This window comes from Chlorocebus sabaeus, chromosome 25 (assembly GCF_047675955.1).
Source record: "Chlorocebus sabaeus isolate Y175 chromosome 25, mChlSab1.0.hap1, whole genome shotgun sequence".
Taxonomy (NCBI): Eukaryota; Metazoa; Chordata; class Mammalia; order Primates; family Cercopithecidae; genus Chlorocebus; species Chlorocebus sabaeus.
Window position 1 is genome coordinate 79,982,689 of NC_132928.1, and position 8,885 is coordinate 79,991,573.

Consider the following 8,885-nt stretch of genomic DNA (forward strand, 5'->3'; position numbering starts at 1 on the left):
CTCCTGATTAGCTGGGATTACAGGCGTGCGTCACCACACCTGGCTAATTGTTTTGTGTTTTTAGTGGAGACAAGGTTTCGCCATGTTGGTTAGGCTGGTCTTGAACTCCTGACTTCAAGTGATCTACCCCCTTCAACCTCCCAAATTGTTGGGATTACAGGCATGAGCCACCATGCCTGGTCTCTTAAAAATGTTTTTGACACATTATCTCAGTTAATCTGCACAGAATTTCCGAGAGATGGTGTTTTTGTCTTTCAACCAGTTAGGCAGGTACCTCCGAGAAGATGAGCAATTTCCCCAAAGGAACCCAATTTAGAGTATTAGAAACCCCCAAAATTCATATAATTCAGCTGTAATGTAATGTGTATTGGCTAGCATCGGTGATTTAACACTATTATTTCATCAAGCCCAGGCATTTCCATACACTAGTACTTGGAACTCTCCCATGGGTCCTCCCCTTGCAATCACAGCATTTGACACTTTTGACTGGATGCTTTTTCGTGGTAGCAAATATTTATTGAACAACTGTTCTGTACCAGTCCCAGTGCTAAGTGTTCCTGTGTATCCTCCACACTTAAGTCTCAACAGTAACCTGCTCACTAATGGATCTCAAATCTATGTCTCCAGCCCAGGGCTCCTTCATTCCCATTTGGTTGCCTAACACCTGCTAGAAGGTGGAGAAAGAGTCACAGCAAGTACTGCAATCACCTGCCCGCTATTAGAATATCTAAATACAAGGCCGGGCGCAGTGGCTCATGCTGTAATCCCAGCACTTTGGGAGGCCAAGGCAGGCGGATCACGAGGTCAGGAGATCAAGATCATCCTGGCTAACATGGTGAAACCCTGTCTGTACTAAAAATACAAAAAATTAGCTGGGCGTGGTGGCGGGCGCCTGTAGTCCCAGTTACTTGGGAGGCTGAGGCAGGAGAATGGCGTGAACCCGGGAGGCGGAGCTTGCAGTGAGCTGAGATCGTGCCACTGCACTCCAGCCTGGGCGACAGAGCAAGATTCCATCTCAAAATAAAAAAAAAAAAAAAAAAAAAAAAAAATCTAAATACTTGTCTTTCCACCTTCTACTGAGTCTTCAAGCTCCAAGAGAATCAGAGGCAGCACATTTTTCACTTGGCTATCCCTACAGTCAATTTAACTTTTAACACAGTGGTTTCTCAATGTTTATTGGCCTCAAGGTACATTGTGTCTAGTATGTTTAAATCAAGCCAAGAAGGAAGAAATAAAATTGGTAACTTTGGCCACTAGATGTCACACCACACTTGATGGTCAACAGAAAATTCCTGGCCTATGTTATTCCAAATTTCACCTCGATTTTAGTATGAAAGCAAATCTTGTGTTACTGTATTCATTAATCTCAACCATTTGGAACAAAGTATCAATGAGACTTTTCTTGGTATTAGTGTCTTTTAATTACTCATTTTTATGGGGGGAGAGAATGTCTGGGGAGAATGTGCAAATAATTTGTAGTTGACTTAGGAATTTATCATGTGACATTTTCCCAGTCTGTTTGCCTTTTTAATTGTCTATGGTTAATATTAATTTACATTCTGAGTACTGTGTGAGATAAATTAGGTGTAGTGAGGTAGGGATTAATCTGAAATTAACAATTTTATTAAGCAAAATTTTGCTGATGCCATCCTTGAAATTGAGTCCTTCAGTGGATTCCCGTTGCTTTTGTTTTTAAATTAAAATAATTTTTTTTTGAGATAAAGTCTTGCTATGTTGCCCAGACTGGTCTCGAATTCCTGGGCTCTCCTGCCTCACTCTCATGAGTGGCTGGGATTACAGGTGTGTGTCACCGTGCCCAGCTTCTCTTGCTTTTAGAAGGGCTGGCCAGGTGTGCTAGCTCATTCCTGTAATCACAGCACTTTGGGAGGCTGAGGCAGGAGGATCACTTGAGGCCAGGATTTCAAGATCAGCCTGGGCAACACAACAAGACTCCATCTCTAGGAAAAAAAAAAAAAAAAAAAGGAGGACCAATATACTGAATGTGGCTTACCTGGCCCTGCCTGCTTGGAAACCTACAGAGCTCCTCCACCTCTCTCCTAGGACATACCTCCTCCAGCTGTGCCAACCTTACCTGCCAAATGTGTTGGACCCTTCCCTCCTATTCCATCAGATTTCAGTTGAAGAGCCAGTGCCTGATGGAAGATTTCCACGACCTCCCACTGTGCTATTGTCTTATGACTGCTGTAACAAATCACCCCAAATTAGCAGCTTAAGACAACACACATTCTCTTACAGTTCTGGAGATCAGAAGTCTCAATGAACCCTACCAGGTTAAAATCAAGGTGTCAGCCTTTGGGAGGCTCTAGGGGAAGGTCTGTTTTCTTTTCTTTTTGTTTTTTTTCTTTCTTTCTTTCTTTTTTTTTTTTTTGAGATGGAGTCGCATTCTGTCACCCAGGCTGGAGTGCAGTGGCGCGATCTCGGCTCACTGCAAGCTCTGCCTCCCGGGTTCATGCCATTCTCCTGCCTCCGCCTCCCAAGTAGCTGGGACTACAGGCACCCATCACCATGCCCGGCTAATTTTTTGTATTTTCGGTAGAGATGGGGTTTTACTGTGTTAGCCAGGATGGTCTCGATTTCCTGACCTTGTGATCCGCCTGCCTCAGCCTCCCAAAGTGCTGGGATTACAGGCGTGAGCCATCACGCCAGGCCTTTTTCTTTTTTTTGAGACAGAGTCTCACTCTGTTGCCCAGGCTGGAGTGCAGTGGCACAATCTTGGCTCACTGCAACCTTTGCATACCGGGTTCAAGCAATTCTCCTGCCTAAGCCTCCTGAGTAGCTGGGATTACAGGTGCATACCACCGCGCCCAGCTAATTTTTATATTTTTAGTAGAGATGGGTTTTCACCATTTTGGTCAGGCTGGTCTCGAACTCCTGACCTCATGATCTGCCCACCTGGGCCTCCCAGAGTGCTGGGATTACAGCCATGAGCCACCACACCCAGCTGGAAAGTCTGTTTTCTTGTCATCTCGTTTCCAGAGGCTGCTTGCATTCCTTGGCTTGTGGCTTCTTTTCATCTTCAAGATCAGCAATCATTTCACTCCAGCCTCTGACTTCTGCTTCTGTGGTCTCATTCCCTTCCCTGACTCTCCTGATTCTTCGTCATTTAAGAATCCTTGTGATTACATTAGGCACAGCCAGATAATCCAGGATCATTGCCCTATTTTAAGGTCAGCAGATTAGCATTCCTCTATTTTATTTTATTTTTTGTTTATTCACTCATTTATTTATTTATTGAGACAGAGTTTTGCTCTGTCGTCCAATCTGGAGTGCAGTGGTGCGATCTCGGCTCACTGCAACCTCTGCCTCCCGGGTTCATGCGATTCTCCTGCTTCAGCCTCCCAAGTAGCTGGGACTACAGGCATCTGCCACCATACCTGGCTAATTTTTGTACTTTTAGTAGAGATGGGGTGTCACCATATTGACCAGGCTGGTCTCGAACTCCTGACCTCATGATCCACCTGCCTCAGCCTCCTAAAGTGCTGGGATCACAGGCGTGAGCCACCACACCCAGTCTATTTTATTTTTTAGAGATGGGGTCTCACTATGTTGCCCAGACTAGTCTCGAACTCCTGGGCTCAAGCGATCCTCCTGCCTCAGCCTTCCAAATTCTGGGATTACAAGCATGAGCTACCATGCTTGGCTGGATGAGCATTCCTAATTCCATCTAGAATCCCAGCTCCCCCTTACCACACAAAGTAACATATTGACAAGTTTTGGGGATTTGGATGTGAACATCTTTGGGGGCCATCATTCTGCCTACCATAGCTACCTAAGTTAAACACAAGATTTTAAGTTCTTGTAACTGACTGTTACCATTAATTTCATTTTTTGCTCACCACCTTATCTCCACCCTCCAGCACTTTGCTCAGATAAATGCGAAATACAGGGTTGGCCAGTGAGAGATACATGTTGATTGTGATAGTATTTTCTTTTTTTTTTTTTTTGGCCATTCTATTTTTGGCACATCATGTGTTTTTACATTTCTTTTTAACTTTTAGGTTTGGGGGTGCATGTGAAGGTTTGTTACATAGGTAAACACGTGTCATGGACATTGTTCTACAAGCTCTTTCATCATCCAGGGATTAACCCAGTACGCAATAGTCATCTTTTCTGCTCCTCTCTCTCCTCCCACTCTCCACTCGCAAGTAGACCCTCGTGTCTATTGTTTCCTTCTTTGTGTTTGTTCGTAAGTTCTTATCACTTAGTCTCCACTTATAAGCGAGAACACGTAGTATTTGGTTTTCTGTTTCTCTGCTAGTTTACTGAGGATAATAGCCACCACCAGCTCCATCCACATTTCCACAAAAGACATGATCTTGTTCTTTTCTATGGCTGCCTAGTATTCCATGGTGTATCTGTACCCCTTCTCTTCTCTTCTCTTCTCTTCTCTTTCTTGATGGAGTTTCGCTCTTGTTGCCCAGACTGGAGTGCAGTGGCGTGATCTCAGCTCACTGCAACCTCTGCTTCCCGGGTACAAGTGATTCTTCTACCACAGCCTCTGGAGTAGCTGGGATTACAGGCATGCACCACCACGTCCAGCTAATTTTGTAGTTTTTAGTAGAGAGAGGGTTTCTCCATGTTAGTCAGGCTGGTCTCGAACTCCTGACCTTAGGTGATCTGCCTGCCTCAGCCTCCTAAAGTGCTGGAATTACAGACGTGAGCCACCGGACCCAGCCACCACATTTTCTGTATCCATCTGCCATTGATGGACATTTACATTGATTCCGTGTCTTTGCTGTTGTGAACAGTGCTGCAGTGAACATTTGCATGCGTGTGTCTTTATGGTAGAATGACTTACGTTGCTCTGGGTATATACCCAGTACTGGGATTGCTGGGTCGATGGTAGTTCTGCTTTTAGCTCTTTGAGGAATGACACTTCATGAATTGGCATGTCATCCTTGTGTGGGGCCATACTAGTCTTCTCTGTATTGTTCCAATTTCAGTATATGTGCTGCCAAAGACAGCATGTGATAACATTTTATTTTCCTTTTTTTGAAACAGGATCTTGCTCTATTGCCCAGGCTGGAGTGCAGTGGTATAATCAGAGCTCACTGCAACCTTCCTTTTGGGCTCAAGCAATCTTCTGCCCCAGGTTCCTGAGTATCGGGACTTAACAGACACTCACCATCACTGCTCAGCTATTTTTTTTCTTTTTGGATACGGAGTTTTGCTCTTGTTGCCCAGTCTGCAGTGCAATGGCTTGATCTCAGCTCACCGCAACCTCTGCCTCCCGGGTTCAAGCAATTCTCCTGCCTCAGCCTCCCAAGTAGCTGGGATTACAGGCATGCACCACCAGCCCAGCTAATTTTGTACTTTTAGTAGAGAAGGGGTTTCTCCATGTTGGTCAGGTTGGTCTTGAACTCCCGACCTCAGATGATCTGCCTGCCTCGGTCATCCCAAGTGCTGGGATTACAGACGTAAGTCACCACGCCCGCCATGGTCAGTTAATTTTTAAAAAGATTTTCTTTTTAGGCCAGATGCAGTGGCTCACGCCTGTAATCCCAGCACTTTGGGAGACCCAGGTGGGCGGATCACAAGGTCAGGAGATCGAGACCATCCTGGCTAACACAGTGAAACCCTGCCTCTACTAAAAATACAAAAAATTAGCCAGGCATGGTGGCGGGCATCTGTAGTCCCAGCTACTCGGGAGGCTGAGGCAGGAGAATGGCATGATCCCCTGGGAAGCGGAGCTTGCAGTGAGCTGAGATCACGCCACTGCACTCCAGCCTGGGTGACAGAGCGAGACTCCGTCTCAAAAAAAAAAAAAAAAATTTTTTTTTCTTTTTGTGGAGACGGGGGTCTTGCTATGTTGACTGGCTGGTCTCGAACTCCTGGCCCCAAGTGATCCTCTCATCTTGGCCTCCCAAAGTGTTGGATTACAGGTGTGAGCCACTGCACCCGACTATAATGAAAAATAAAATAGGAAATATATGTAGCTTATTCACTTTAACTCCCTTTCCCCTCATTTCTTAGTGCAGTGGACTCCCCAAAGCTCCTTCAAGTCTTGGGGAGCCCTGTCTTTGCAGTTCTCTGGCAGGCTGCCTTGCTGCCTCTCCCACGTCACACACAGAAGTCAGATGAGCCTGACTATCAACACGACCTCCTCCACCTCTTACCTGTATGACCTTGAGCGGTAACTTCACCTTTGTCAGTCTCCCTTTTTTTTCTTTTTTGAGACGGAGTCTTGCTCTGTCACCCAGGCTGGAGTGCAGTGGCACAATCTTGGCTCACCACAACCTCTGCCTCCTGGGTTCAAGCAATTCTCCTGTCTCAGCCTCCCAAGTAGCTGGGATTACTAGGTGTCCACCACCATGCCTGGCTAATTTTTTGTATTTTTAGTAGGACGAGGTTTCACCATGGGATGGGGTTTCTCCATGTTGGCCAGGCTGGTCTCGAACTCCTGACTTCAGGTCATCCTCCTGCCTTGGCCTCCTAAAGTGCTAGGATTACCACGCCCAGCCTATTATTCATCTTTTTATTCTCAGGCTCTAGAATGATAACTTGTGGATAGGCTCTTGAAGGGCTGATTGGATTAAAGAAGTCTCCAACATTAGCTTGGGGAGTATCCAGGAATTTGAGAGTTAACTGTGAAAATGAGAGGAAGTTAACACCAGTTCCATGCATAAGGCTCTGGGACCCCAAAGAAATGGGTAACAGCATGTCACAAGGCACTGCGAGGGGCTGGCTGCCCTGGGATGAGTGTGCCTCACCTGTGTTGCCTCCGAAACACCCACACAATCTGTATTGATATGGAGCTTAAGTTTCTCTGCCTATGTCCATTTATTAAGGTTAGTGTTGTGGATGCTGTCAACTCCCGAAGCCTGGGCTTTCAGAGCCCATTAAGGGGAGATGCACAGGGCGCCTTTCATTTCAGACTACAGAAAGCACTTTTCCATTGTGGAAGCCAGGCAGGGTCACTACTGTGGTGGCTTTTGCCCGAAAGCACAGTCCCTTTCTCTCTGGCCCAGTCATCCCCTAGGGAACACAGCGTTTTCTACAGAGCACTAATAGATCAAAGCCCACACAATTCATTCTTCCACTGTGAAGCGTAGGAACTCGCCGGCGTTTCATCAGACCCTCTGCCGAAGTGGTTTGAGTTCTTGCAGAACACCAAGGATTACTTTAATGGAGAAGTCTAGACTAACGTCACATATCACTTAATGACTATTAAATAATTTTTCATTTCATTTTTACGAAGACTTCAAAATAGATCCTGTGACTTTCTTCTTCACAACAGCAATATACATCTATCATAAAAACCTTTTAGAAATAATATCCAGGTGGGTGCAGTGGCTCATGCCTGTAACCCCAGCACTTTGGGAGGCCGAGGCGGGCAGATCACAAGGTCAGGAATTCTAGATCAGCCTGACCAACATGGTGAAACCCATCTCTACTAAAAATACAAAAGTTAGCCAGGTGTGGTGGCAGGCGCCTGTAGCCCCAGCTACTTGGGAGGCTGAGGTAGGAGATTGCTTGAATCCAGGTGGCAGAGGTTGCACTGAGCTGAGATAGCATTACTGCACTCCAGCCTGGGCAACAGAGCAAGACTCCGTCTCAAAAAAAAAAAAAAAAAAGAAGTAATATCCAAACTACTATTTAGAAGTAACCACCATTAGAGTTTTTTGTGTATAATCTTTTGCCTCTGCACAAAGATGTTTATTTTAATGTAACAAAACTAAGATCACAAGGCATATATTATATTTCATTTCCTTTTAGTTTCTGGCAAACAGTATGCTATGAATATTTTTCTTTTTTAAAATTCTATTTATTTTTTATTTTTATTTTTTTGAGACAAAGTCTTGCTCTGTCACCCTGGCTGGAGTGCAGAGGCAGGAACAGAGATCACTGCAGCCTTGGCCTCCCGGGCTCAGGCAATCCTCTTACCTCAGCCTCTCTGAGTAGTTGGGACTACTTGGCCCATGCCACCATGCCTGGCTAATTTTAGGTAGAGACCACGTTTCAAACTCCTGGGCTCAAGCAATCTTCCTACCTCAGCCTCCCAAAGTGTTGGGATTACAGGTGTGAGCCACCACGCCTGACTGATTTTTCTATGTTGATAATATTTTTTAAAACAATATCTGTGATACGGGTGGCTTAGAGATTCCACAGTTTATTTAATCACCACTCTATGATCCAAGTGGCTTTTTTATTCTCTTGATTAAAAACAACACTGTGATCAACATTTTGATGACTTTTTAGTAGCAATCCAAATAATTTCCATGAGCTAATTCCTGGAACTGAATCATTAGGTCAAAATGTACTTGCATGTTAAACCCATTGATACAGCAGCTGCCCAGAAAGGTTGCCTCAACATGCACTTCTGCGATGTTTCTCCTGCAGCCTTACCAATACTAATTTTAGTTGTGTGTTAAAAGTTTCTGAGTTGGAAGGGATCATCTATTGTAAACCCTTCATGTTGGCGTGTACATCTGGCCCCAGTGAGGGGAAGGGGATAGGAACTAACATTTTTTGAGCTTGGTGCCTATCTATGTAGGCACTGTCATAAACATCATGTACCTTTATAGATACACGTTCTCGTTGTTGTTTTTGTCGACCCAGGCTCTCACCACATTGCCCCTGCTGGTCTTGCACTCCTAGGCTCAAGTGATCATCCCGCCTTGGCCTCCCAAAGTGCTGAGATTACAGACGTGAGCCACTTTGCCTCACCCATCATCTCATTTACTCTTCACGTCACCACTCAGAGGAAAATTACAACTTCTGTCTTATGAACAAATACACCAAAGCGCATAGAAATTAAGGGGCATGCACAAGTCTGCATGTCTCAGTAGTGTGGAAGCCAGTATTAAATTTTGTTCACCTGAAGGGCCACTCTATATCATGTTATTAACCACAGTGGTTCTCTG

The 8,885-nt window shown here is 45.1% G+C and overlaps 1 non-coding gene across 1 annotated transcript; it reads right to left on the reverse strand.

The window, feature by feature from the left end:
* Positions 1-4,882: 4,882 nt before the first annotated feature.
* On the reverse strand, positions 4,883-4,988 carry LOC140710329 (U6 spliceosomal RNA). Its single transcript, XR_012091326.1, has one exon. It is a non-coding gene; the product is annotated as a U6 spliceosomal RNA (small nuclear RNA).
* Between the last annotated feature and the right edge of the window lie 3,897 nt (positions 4,989-8,885).